The following is a 12,025-nucleotide window of genomic DNA, read 5'->3' on the forward strand; positions in this document are numbered from 1 at the left end:
CTGCAGTGTTCTCTCCAATGGTATCCGGTCTCCTGTGTGGGCTTTGCCCATGTGTTTGTACACATTGGCCCACGGACTATGGATATTTAACGGACTGTGCAGGACTTATTGACTATGTTTATACTTTGCACTATTTTCATTATTTCTTTTGTATATTTCATATGGCATATTTACCATGACTTCAATGAACCTATTTTATACATAAATTTGAAACTTCATTTTAATTATGTCTTTGCATTCTTCCGGGGGGCTTGGGGGGTGTCACTCTGACTTGTTGCTCTGCATTGGTGTGTAGGTATTGGGGGGGGTGGGTTGGGGGGGTGGGTGTATCATGTATGTGTGTGCACGTAACCTTTCCTCCTCCCCCCTCCCCTGTGAGTAGGTGCAGTACTCACCGTTGTCGTCTGCGCCGGCGTTCGTATTCGTGGTAGATGAGCAGGTAGACAAGAGCTGGTAGTATGTTTAATTCGGGTTCCATGCTGTCCAGATTCCTCGTGGAGTGTGTGGAGGTGAGCGTTTTCCCGTTCGTAGTCTGTTTCCGCCGTGTTTTTATCGGCGGGGTTCCCGCCCCGGAAAAGGTGGCGGATTGGTGAGTTGTGATAGGGTGGGCGGTACATTGTCTGCCGCCTGCCTGTTGGCGGTGACCGCCGCACTGTTTGTCGGTCCCGCCGTGGCGGTCGGAGTGTTAAAGTGGCGGTCTGTGTTGGCGGTTCCCGCCAGGGTCAGAATTGCATTTTTTGGACCGCCTGTTTTACTGAGGTTCATTGCCTGTTTGAATATAATAGCTAGTCCACCTCCTCTCTTGCCTATACGGTTTTGTGTGATGGTTTGATAGCCTGGAGGAACGGCTTCTTGCAACACTGGGGCCATGTCATCTCCCAACCAGGATTCCGTTAGGAATAGTAAGTCAGGTTGTGTGTCTGTGAGCAGGTCGTAGATGTGGTGCTTGTTATTTGAGAATGATCAAGCTTTTATGAGCTGGCATTTTAGAAAAGTTGTGTTAGTGGTAGTGTTGTTTTGTTTAGGAGAAGGGTAATTAGTATAAGTATGAGCTTGAAGCAGGACTGTTGCTAGTTGTGATAACTGTTTGAGGCCCACAATAGTCTTGCTTTTCAATGTAGTGTTCCTCTTCCAGCAGGTTAAGGAGGCATTTTGTTGGGTCTGTGTGTGTGGGTGGTGGACTTGGTGGCTGAGAGAGACATGAAGAGTGTACTTCTTTTGTAGGGTAGTCTCATTATGTAATAGACAAGGGGATGCGTGGTTGCTAAGAGTGGCATTGTTTTTATTTTGTTTGCATTTGTTTAGTGTGGATGGAGTATGGGTTAGGTGGTGGTGGAGGAGCCTGTGGATCATGATGTAAGGCTCTAAATTGTGCAATGGAGGAGAGGTGAGTGAATGAAGGTTGCTGGTTAGGGGTGCTTGTGGTAGGTGTTTGTGTAGAGTGAGAAAGTAGGGGTGAAGATAGGATGGGATTTGCATTTTTTGTGTAGTCCTGAGGGTGGGAGTGGGTATGACGATAAGTGTAATGAAAGTTTGTGCTGATTTGATGTGCTGATGGGTGTGGTCTGTATTGTTTTTGTGGAATAGTGAGAGGGGATATTGGTGTAGTTGTTTTTGGTGAGGGATTTGTATGTGAGTTAGTGCTGGTGGGTGGAATTAGAGTGTTAGATGGGGTGTTGATGTGTTTTGGAGATGAATGTGCAAGGTGTGTAAGAGGTGATAGATGTGTGTCAGGGGAGGTAGTGTTAGTTGTGATGACTGGAAGAGGTAATATGTGTGGTGGATATGTGTATATGTGTTGTATAAAGGGTATTGAGTTGGGTGATGGGACATTGCAATCTGTATGCGGGCAGTTTGTGATGCATGAGTTGAATGTCTTTGTAGATAATGAGTTTGCAAGTTGATGGATGTGTAGGGACTGAAACCATTCCTGGTCCATAGTGAAATGGGCAGTATTTCTGGCCCTAGTCCCTACCTGTCCCGAACAGGCCCAAACAGGCAACTCAAGCAGAGTGAACTATATGGTTACAAATGGAACTACTGATTATTTAATCTTATGATTGGACTCTAACAGGATACTTTTTGGATGGACTGACCATGGATATTATCTTTATGTTTGTTTTTGATCTATGTATGTTCAACATGTATTGATGTCTAGTCTTTAATGTGTAATCTATATGTCTATTGGTATTACAATTGTCATATATTTTGAATTATTAGAGGAAAAGTATAAAATTTGTTTTCTATGTACCGAATCCCCTTATGTAGTCATGTATACCTTTCTTAAAATTGCATACAGTTGTATGATCTTCACATATATATGACTGCTTCGGTCTCTTTTTTATGACTATCCATAGATGACTCTACTATTTGAATAGGAGTGCCTGACATATTTTTCTATTTGGTGATCTTTTTACTGGTTAGGGTTTCCTTTCCAGTACACATACTTTGGCAACAATATGTGTATGTGTTTTGAGAACCCGCTTTATACTTTCACACTATAGGAGTATGCGGCCATTCTAAGCTTTCTGTTGCCTTGTTTATATTAACTGCCAAACAGGCAACTGCCCTTGTCCTCTCCGCCCGGGCTGAGACGCCCTGAGTCCTAGGCTTAACCGGTTCTGTGCCTTGGACGAGGTGACCTCGTCCAAGGCTACAGTTCCCCTCTGTCTTGGACGAGGTCACATCGTCCAAGGCACAGGGGAACTTGGGGGAGCGCTAGCGCGCCCCCCGTGCACCCCTCTCCCCCCCAAGGCGGGGATGGAAGGGGAAGACCTTCCCCTTCCACCCCCGACCCTCCCCCGGCAATCCGATGACGTCAGCGTGCACACAGCGCGCTGACGTCATCAAGTGTTGCCGGGCGCGCTGGAAGCCATTTGCTTCCAGCGCGTCGTGGGGAAAGGACCCAAGAGGTGAGTCCTTTCCGTTTTTGGGGGGTGGGGGGGGAACAGACACGGGGGGAAAGGAAAGGGTTTTTCCTTTCCCCCTGTGCCTCTTTTCACAAGATTCCTGCTCCACGATCGCGGGCAGGGCCCGCAATCGTGGAGAAGGAATCTCCACTAGACAGCAGGGATTTTTTAGATTATGTTTCTTTTGGGGGCGACCCCTTGGGCAAGGGTCGCCCTCCTGGGGGGCAATTTTTTTTTGTATTTCGCCCCCCCCCCCCGGGGGCAGATCCGCCGATTTTTCGGCGGATCTGCCCCCGGGGGGCGGGGGGGTGAGAACCACTAGACACCAGGGATTTTGTTTTGTCTCTGTATTTTGGGGGAACCCCCTTGAGCAAGGGTTGCCCCACTGGGGGGCTATTTGTTTTAGTATTTCACCCCCCCTGGGGGCAGATCGACGGTTTTTCGGCAGATCTGCCCACGGGGGGCGAAATCCACTAGACACCAGGGAATTTGTTTTTATTGTGTTTTTTGGGGGTGACCCCTTGGGCAAGGGTCGCCTCCCCCGGGTCCATTTTTTGATTGTTTCGCTCCCCCCCCCCCGGGGGCAGATCGTCTTTTTTTCGGCCGATCTGCCCCCAAAGGGGGGGGGGGGCAAAATCCACTAGACACCAGGGATTTATTTGTAAAGAAAAGTTTCTTTTGGGGGCGACCCCTTAGGCAAGGGTCGCCTCCCTGGGGGGGCTATTTTTTTTTTGTATTTCGCCCCCCCTTGGGGCAGATCGCCAATTTTTGGGCTGATCTGCCCCCAAGGGGCGGGGGGGGGGAAAATCCACTAGACACCAGGGATTTTGTTTTTATTGTTTATTTTGGGGGCAACCCCTTGGGCAAGGGTCGCTCCCCTGGGGGGCTATTTTTTTTTTCTGTTTCGGCCCCCCCGATGGCAGACCAGACATTTTTTGGACGATCTGGCCCCCGGGGGGGTGGAAGCACACTAGGCGCCAGGGATTTTGTGGTGTATGTGTGTGTGGTGTGTGTTTGGGGGCACCCCTTAGGCAACGGTGGGGAATGTTCGTATTGGCCATCTCTGCCCCCCCCTTTGGGGGTATATGGGCCTATTTTTGTAGGCCCATCTGCCCCCAAGGAGGGCAGAAACCACCAATACACCAGGGATTTTTTTTTTTTTTTTTTTTTGTGCTGGGGGTGCCCCCTTTGGGAAGGGTCGCCCCCTAAAGGGGGCACAGAGGTGTTGCCCATTGGCCAATTTATTTACGCCCATCTACCCCTGGGGGGGGCAGGATCCACTTAGGTACCAGGGACAACTTCTAAGTTCTTGGTGGTGGGGTGTTTGTAAACTGGCGAAGTATTTGTATTTGTGATTATAACAATTTATTTCTTCTTTTTCTTCTAGTTCAACGCTTTTGCTTCCTTTGCTGTGGATCTTTGCGGTTTTGGCAGTAGTTGTCCTGCGGGTTGCATAGTTGCATGTTTTCGGTAAGTGAAAGCAATTTACTCCAAAGGAGTATTGTTGACATGCATGAATGACATGTTTGTAGGTGGTGTACTAAATGCAGTATTGTGTGTTTGACGTGGTCCTTAGATTTGAGCACAGTGATGTTTGTGTTGTCATATGTCTAATTTTCTTTTTTCTTTTTTCTTTTTAGTGGGATATCATTTGTGATTGCTGTGTCTGTGCAGAGTAGTTGCTTGGTGAGTAGCTATTTCAGGCAATTGAGTGGTATAGTTTTTTGTAGTACATAACTCTTTGAGATAAAGCTACACTTTGTTTATTACTTATTTTAGTGCTAGTTGTTTGCAATCCATTTGTTGTTAGTGAGGATCATGGCTAGCCGCAAAGTGACCGCTCAGCAGGTTGTTCGCATGCTCTTTGAGTCGTCTTCAGACCATGATTATGACACTGACTCTGCATCTGAGGCAGAGGAGGAAGCAGGAGATTCTGGAAGTGAGTTTTCTGTCCGAGAGTATTCTTCTGATGAGGAAGCTACTCTCAGTGCAGATGAAGGACCTGTGTTAGAGGAGGACATTGATGTGCCAAGAGTGCAGCAGCCTGGGGCTGAAGGGTTTCCCATTAGAAGACCTGACACCTGGATTGCCCCAAACATGGAGCAACCACAGTTACCTGCATTTACTGGTCTCCCAGGGTGTAGAGTTAATACGGAAAACTTTTTGCCTGTCCATTTCTTTCACTTGTTTATGGACGATGTATTTTTGGAAGAGATTGTGGAGCAGACAAATGTGTATGCAGAGCAATATTTGCGGGACAACGCTGCCAGATTTAAGCCTTAGTCTAGAGCTACTCACTGGGTTCCCACATATCTGGAAGAGATGAAAAGGTTTTTAGGTTTGACTTTTTTGATGGGGTTGATCAGGAAGCCATCACTGGCTTCCTATTGGTCTTCTAGTCCCTTGATGGCAACCGCTATATTTCCTGCAACTATGACACGTAATAGGTATTTGCTTTTTCTTCGTATGCTGCATTTTGTAGACTATGCTTTAGCCTTGCCACGAGATCACCCTGATTGTGACCGTCTTTTTAAGATTAGGCCTGTCCTTGATCATTTTGTGGATCGGTTTTCAGAGGTCTATGTTCCAAGCAAAGAGATGGACAAGTGGATAAGTGTGGACAAGTCTTTGGTCCTTTTCAAGGGGCGTTTAGTTTTTAAGCAGTACATTCCTAGTAAGAGGGCACGATATGGGATTAAATTGTATATGTTGTCAGAAAGCAGTACAGGATATGTGTATAATTTCCGGGTCTACACTGGTAGGGATTCCAGTATTGACCCTCCTGGTTGTCCGGCCACTTTTGGAATTAGCAAAAAAATTGTGTGGGAACTTGCTAGACGGCTGTTTAACAAAGGTCACCATTTGTACGTAGATCATTTCTACACTGGAGTGCAGTTGTTCAAGGAGTTGTTTAGAGTGGACACTGTTGCTTGTGGCACAATCCGTTCTAACTGGAAAGGCTATCCAAGGGAGCTTGTCTGTAAGAAACTTGTGAGGGGACAGTGCAGTGCCTTGCGGAATAATGAGCTGTTAGCTATGAAATTTTCAGACAGGAGGGATGTGTACATGCTATCGACCATCCATGATGAGAATACTTCCCCTGTGGCTGTTTGGGGTCAGGTTGCGGAAGTGCGCAAACCTGCGTGCATTTTGGACTACAATAGGCACATGGGTGGTGTTGATAGAGTAGATCAGTGGTTGAAACCTTACACTGCTCTTCGTAAGTCTTATGTGTGGTATAAAAAGTTGGCCCTACATTTATTTCATTTGGCAACTTTTAATGCCTTTATTGTATACAAGGATTGTTCACCTGAGTCAAGGATGACATTTGTTAAATTTCAGGAGTCGGTGATAGAAAGCCTTATTGTGGTCGAACCGGCAAGAGTTCCTAGAGTAGAAGTGGTGGAGGATGTGGCTAGATTGAAAGATCGGCACTTTCCAGATAACATTCCTACCACTCCCAAAAAAGACTTGCCCACAAAGAAATGTAGAGTATGTGCCCGGAGATTAATCCGGAGGTAGAGCCGGATGTACTGCCCCGAATGCCCTTCAAAGCTTGGGCTGTGTGTGCCCAGCTGTTATAGAAGTTACCAGACCCAAAAAAACTTCTGAGAAATAACGTGAGCGTAAGCTGTCTGTTTTATATTTTCATATGTTTCACGGTTGGCATCTCTGTCATGTATTTAGTTAGAGCTTTTGTGTTTGTAGTTTTGTGCTTATTTTATAATTAGTGGTTTCTTTGTTGTTTATAAACAAAAAAAGTGATGGCGGTGTGCGTGGGGTGGCGCTTGGCTGGTGGTGTGCGTGAGGTGGCACTTGGCTGGCGGTGTGCGTGGGGTAGGGCTTGGCTGGCGGTGTGCTTGGGGTGGCGCTTGGCTGGCGGCGTGCTTAGGGTGGCGCTTGGCTGGCGGTGTGCTTGGGGTGGCGCTTGGCTGGCGGTGTGCTTGGGGTGGCGCTTGGCTGGCAGTGTGCTTGGGTTGGCGCTTGGCTGGTGGCGTGCTTGGGGTGGTGTTTGGCTGGCGGCGTGCTTGGGGTGGCGCTTGGCTGGCGGCGTGCTTGGGGTGGTGCTTGGCTGGTGGCGTGCTTGGGGTGGTGCTTGGCTGGCGGTGTGCTTGGAGTGGCGCTTGGCTGGCGGTGCCAGCCAAACGCCAGTCCACACTCCCATCAGCTGGTATGATTCTTGTATCAGGCATGTGGGCGTATGTAAGTGATGGGCCCTTGAGTGGCGCGGTCTGTCGATGTGAGTGTTGTAATGTGCTGGGCCCGTGGCTGGCAGTGTGAATGGTCTTGTGCGTGTCATGTATGAAAGGTGTGTGAATGGACTGTAAAGCGGTTGGTGCCTTGTCGCGGCTTTACAGCTCACGAGCTGTGACTCATTGGTTCCGTTTTTTGCCTTTCAGTTATTAACAGTGCATTTAATTTTTGTGAAATCTCTTGTTAATAAAATTTGATCCACTGAACCATCACTCACCCTCGTGCCAAATCCAACCAGTATGTGTGGTAAAAATGACAAAACCTGCTCTGCTGTAATCAGGCGTCGCAGCACACCTGTGACACGCTAGGTGCCTCGGGTGGGACCCCGATGATGAAGCATGCCACCAACTTGGTTGGTGGGTGAGGGGTCTTCTTCACATAACCTAAGTGTGTTTCTTTTCACAATTTTAGTGTTTGGCAGATCACGGACGCATGTGCACACATCAAAAGGATATATTACAAAAATACCTGTGTTTGGGGGGGAGGGCCCACCTATGTTTTTGGTCCTGGGTGCGGCCTTCATCTAGGGAAAACTATAAAACCCAGACATTTTTTAAAACTAGACACCCCAAGGAGTCCAGGGAGGTGTGGCTTGCGTGGCTCCCCCAACATTTTCTTACCCAGACTCCTCTGTAAACCTCAACATTTGCATAAAAAGGCATATTTTCCTGACTTTTCTTAGTAGGATCACCGCTCCAGCACAAAATTCCTACTCCCCAGTTTTCCCTCAGTCTCCCAAGTAAAATGACACCTCACTTATGTGGGTCCCCATAGCAGAGTCCGTCTAAAGATGTATAAAATAATATGCCCTTATAAACTCGCTGTGCTATCCCCTCTATCTCTTTAAGTTTTGGGCCTTATTCTTTTGCAGGCACCTGGCCCACCCACACAAGTGAGGTATCATTTTTATCGAGAGACTTGGGGGAACGCTGGGTGGAAGGAAATTTGTGGCTCCTCTCAGATTCCAGAACTTTCTGTCACCGAAATGAGAGGAAAGGGTGTTTTTTTAGCCAAATTTTGAGGTTTGCAAAGAATTCTGGGTAACAGAACCTGGTCAGAGCCCCACAAGTCACCCCATCTTGGATTCCCCATGGTCTCTAGTTTTCAAAAATGCACAGGGTTGGTAGGTTTCCCTAGGTGCCGGCTGAGCTACAGGCCAAAATCCACAGGTAGGCACTGTTTTCTTTCAAAAAATGGGATGTGTCCACGTTGCGCTTTGGGGAATTTCCTGTCGCGGGCGCTAGGCCTACCCACACAAGTGAGGTATCATTTTTATCGGGAGACTTGGGGGAACGCTGGGTGGAAGGAAATTTGTGGCTCCTCTCAGATTCCAGAACTTTCTTCCACAAATTTTGAGGTTTGCAAAGGATTCTGGGTAACAGAACCTGGTCCGAGCCCCACAAGTCACCCCATCTTGGATTCCCCTAGGTCTCTAGTTTTCAGAAATGCACAGGTTTGGTAGGTTTCCCAAGGTGCCGGCTGAGCTAGAGGCCAAACTCTACAGGTAGGCACTTTGCAAAAAAAACCTCTGTTTTCTTTCAAAAAATTGGATGTGTCCACGTTGCGCTTTGGGGCATTTCCTGTCACGGGCGCTAGGCCTACCCACACAAGTGAGGTATCATTTTTATCGGGAGACTTGGGGGAACGCTGGGTGGAACAAAATTTGTGGCTCCTCTCAGATTCCAGAACTTTCTGCCACAGAAATGTGAGGAACATGTGTTTTTTTTAGCCAAATTTTGAGGTTTGCAAAGGATTCTGGGTAACAGAACCTGGTCCCAGCCCCACAAGTCACCCCATCTTGGATTCCCCTAGGTCTCTAGTTTTCAGAAATGCACAGGTCTGGTATGTTTCCCTAGGTGCCGGCTGAGCTAGAGGCCAAAATCTACAGGTAGGCACTTTGTAAAAAACACCTTTGTTTTCTTTCAAAAAATTGGATGTGTCCACGTTGCGCTTTGGGGAATTTCCTGTCGCGGGCGCTAGGCCTACCCACACAAGTGAGGTATCATTTTTATCGGGAGACTTGGGGGAACGCTGGGTGGAAGGAAATTTGTGGCTCCTCTCAGATTCCAGAACTTTCTTCCACAGAAATGTGAGGAACATGTGTTTTTTTAGCCAAATTTTGAGGTTTGCAAAGGATTCTGGGTAACAGAACCTGGTCCGAGCCCCACAAGTCACCCCATCTTGGATTGCCCTAGGTCTCTAGTTTTCAGAAATGCACAGGTTTGGTAGGTTTCCCAAGGTGCCGGCTGAGCTAGTGGCCAAACTCTACGGGTAGGCACTTTGCAAAAAAAACCTCTGTTTTCTTTCAAAAAATTGGATGTGTCCACGTTGCGTTTTGGGGCGTTTCCTGTCACGGGCGCTAAGCCTACCCACACAAGTGAGGTATCATTTTTATCGGGAGACTTGGGGGAACATAGATTAGCAAAACAAGTGTTATTGCCCCTTGTCTTTCTCTACATTTTTTCCTTCCAAATATAGGAGAGTGTGTAAAAAAGACATGTATTTGAGAAATGCCCTGTAATTCACATGCTAGTATGGTCACCCCGGAATTCAGAGATGTGCAAATAACCACTGCTCCTCAACACCTTATCTTGTGCCCTTTTTGGAAATACAAAGGTTTTCTTGATAGCTATTTTTTACTCTTTATATTTCAGCAAATGAATTGCTGTATACCCGGTATAGAATGAAAACGCACTGCAGGGTGCAGCTCATTTATTGGCTCTGGGTTCCTCGGGTTCTTGATGAACCTACAAGCCCTATATATCCCTGCAACCAGAGGAGTCCAGCAGACGTAACGGTATATTGCTTTTGATAATCTAACATTGCAGGGAAAAGTTACAGAGTAAAACGTAGAGATAAATTGATGTTTTTTTTACCTCAATTTCAATATTTTTCTTTTTCAGTTGTTATTTTCTGTAGGAAACCCTTGTAGGATCTACACAAATGACCCCTTACTGAATTCAGAATTTTGTCTACTGTTTAGGTTTCTGGGATCCAGCATTGGTTTCATGCCCATTTCTGTCACTGACTGGAAGGAGGCTGAAAGCACAAAAAGTTACAAAAATGGGGTATGTCCCAGTAAAATGCCAAGATTGTGTTGACAAATTGGGTTTTCTGATTCAAGTCTGACTGTTCCTGAAAGCTGGAAAGCTGCTGAGTTTAGCACCATAAACCCTTTGTTGATGCCATTTTCAGGGGAAAAACCACAAGCCTTCTTCTGCAGCCACTTTTTCCATTTTTTAAAAAAAAAACTAAATTTTCACTGTATTTTGGCTAATTTCTTGGCCTCCTTCAAGGGGACCCACTAAGTCTGGCCACTCTAGAATCCCTAGGATGTTGGAAAAAAAGGACGCAAATTTGTCTTGGTTAGCTTATGTGGACAAAACGTTATGAGGGCCTAAGCGCGAACTGCCCCAAATAGGCAAAAAAAGGCCTGGTACAGGAGCGGGAAAAGGCCTGGCAGCGAAGGGGTTAAATAGCCCTACTGGCCAATAAGAACTTGGTCCTAACCCTAACCAATCCAATTTGTAGCCCTGATTCAACAACTAATGGGAGACCCAGCCCTAATCACTAATCATAGTCCTATTGCTAACCACCAATCACAGCCCCAGCCCTAGAACCAGCAACCAATCAGAATCTGAGCCCTATCCACTAATCACAGCCCTAGAACCAACAGCCAATAGGAATCTCAGCCCTATCCACCAATCACAGCCCTAGAACCAACAGCCAATGAGAATCCCAGGCCTATTCACCAATCACAGCCCTAGAAACAACAGCCAATCAGAATCTCAGCCCTATCCACCAATCACAGCCCTAGAACCAACAGCCAATCAGAATCCCAGCCCAATCCACCAATCACAGCCCTAGAACCAACAGCCAATCAGAATCTCAGGCCTATCCACCAATCACAGCCCTAGAACCAACAGCCAATCAGAATCCCAGCCCCATCTACCAATCACAGCCCTAGAACCAACAGCCAATCAGACACAGCCCTAGAACCAACAGCAAATCAAATTCTCAGTCCTATCCACCAATCATAACCACAGCCCTGGAGCCAACAACCAATGGAAAGGCCAGCTCCCAACAACCTATCACAACAACATATGCAACAACCAATAGGATATTATATAAGGAGCAAGTTAACTGAAGTCCAGTCCCTGCGGGCAGGGAGGAGGCAGCAGCTGCTCTATTCAGAATCTCCTTGGAAACAGAAAGCCTGAATCCACACTTCCATGCTAGCAAAGGCCATGGTTCAACATTTTCACACATGTCAAGCACATATGGATACACACATTACACCATTTGACTACCTTCAGTACCAAACAGATCTTCTTGGTGGAAAAACACACTTCCACCCCAGTGTTCTGACAGTCTGGCGATATTAGTTACACTACAAATAGTCATGCCAATCAGTACCTGGTTTCATCCATGTCCACATCTCATTTCTCAGTGCAATTCCCATCTGCCTCTAATACTGTCTGTGACTTGCCAATGATAAAGAGCCGAACAGAAACTCAGCAAATCTGTGATTGACCGAGATAAGGGATAGAACATATCTGTAAACAAACATCAATTCTGATGTGTCGTTTGTGCAAGTGCGACTTTGCTTGTGCAGTAACATCTCAGGACACTGTATGCCACAACGTACTGTACATAATACTAACTTTCAATCTGCATGCATGCCTGACTCATTGGAATTGGAGCTAACTAAGACCTCACAGATGATGGTGAATAGGAAGTGACATGCCAGCCATCAATTGTAGGTTACAACATGAAATCTCACCATTAGGAAAATATCACAGACATTGGATCAGTTGGAGTCTTGCTTGATGAGATATGCCCTGAAGTCTCCAGCTTCACCT

This window comes from Pleurodeles waltl, chromosome 6, assembly GCF_031143425.1.
Source record: "Pleurodeles waltl isolate 20211129_DDA chromosome 6, aPleWal1.hap1.20221129, whole genome shotgun sequence".
NCBI classification, from domain to species: Eukaryota; Metazoa; Chordata; class Amphibia; order Caudata; family Salamandridae; genus Pleurodeles; species Pleurodeles waltl.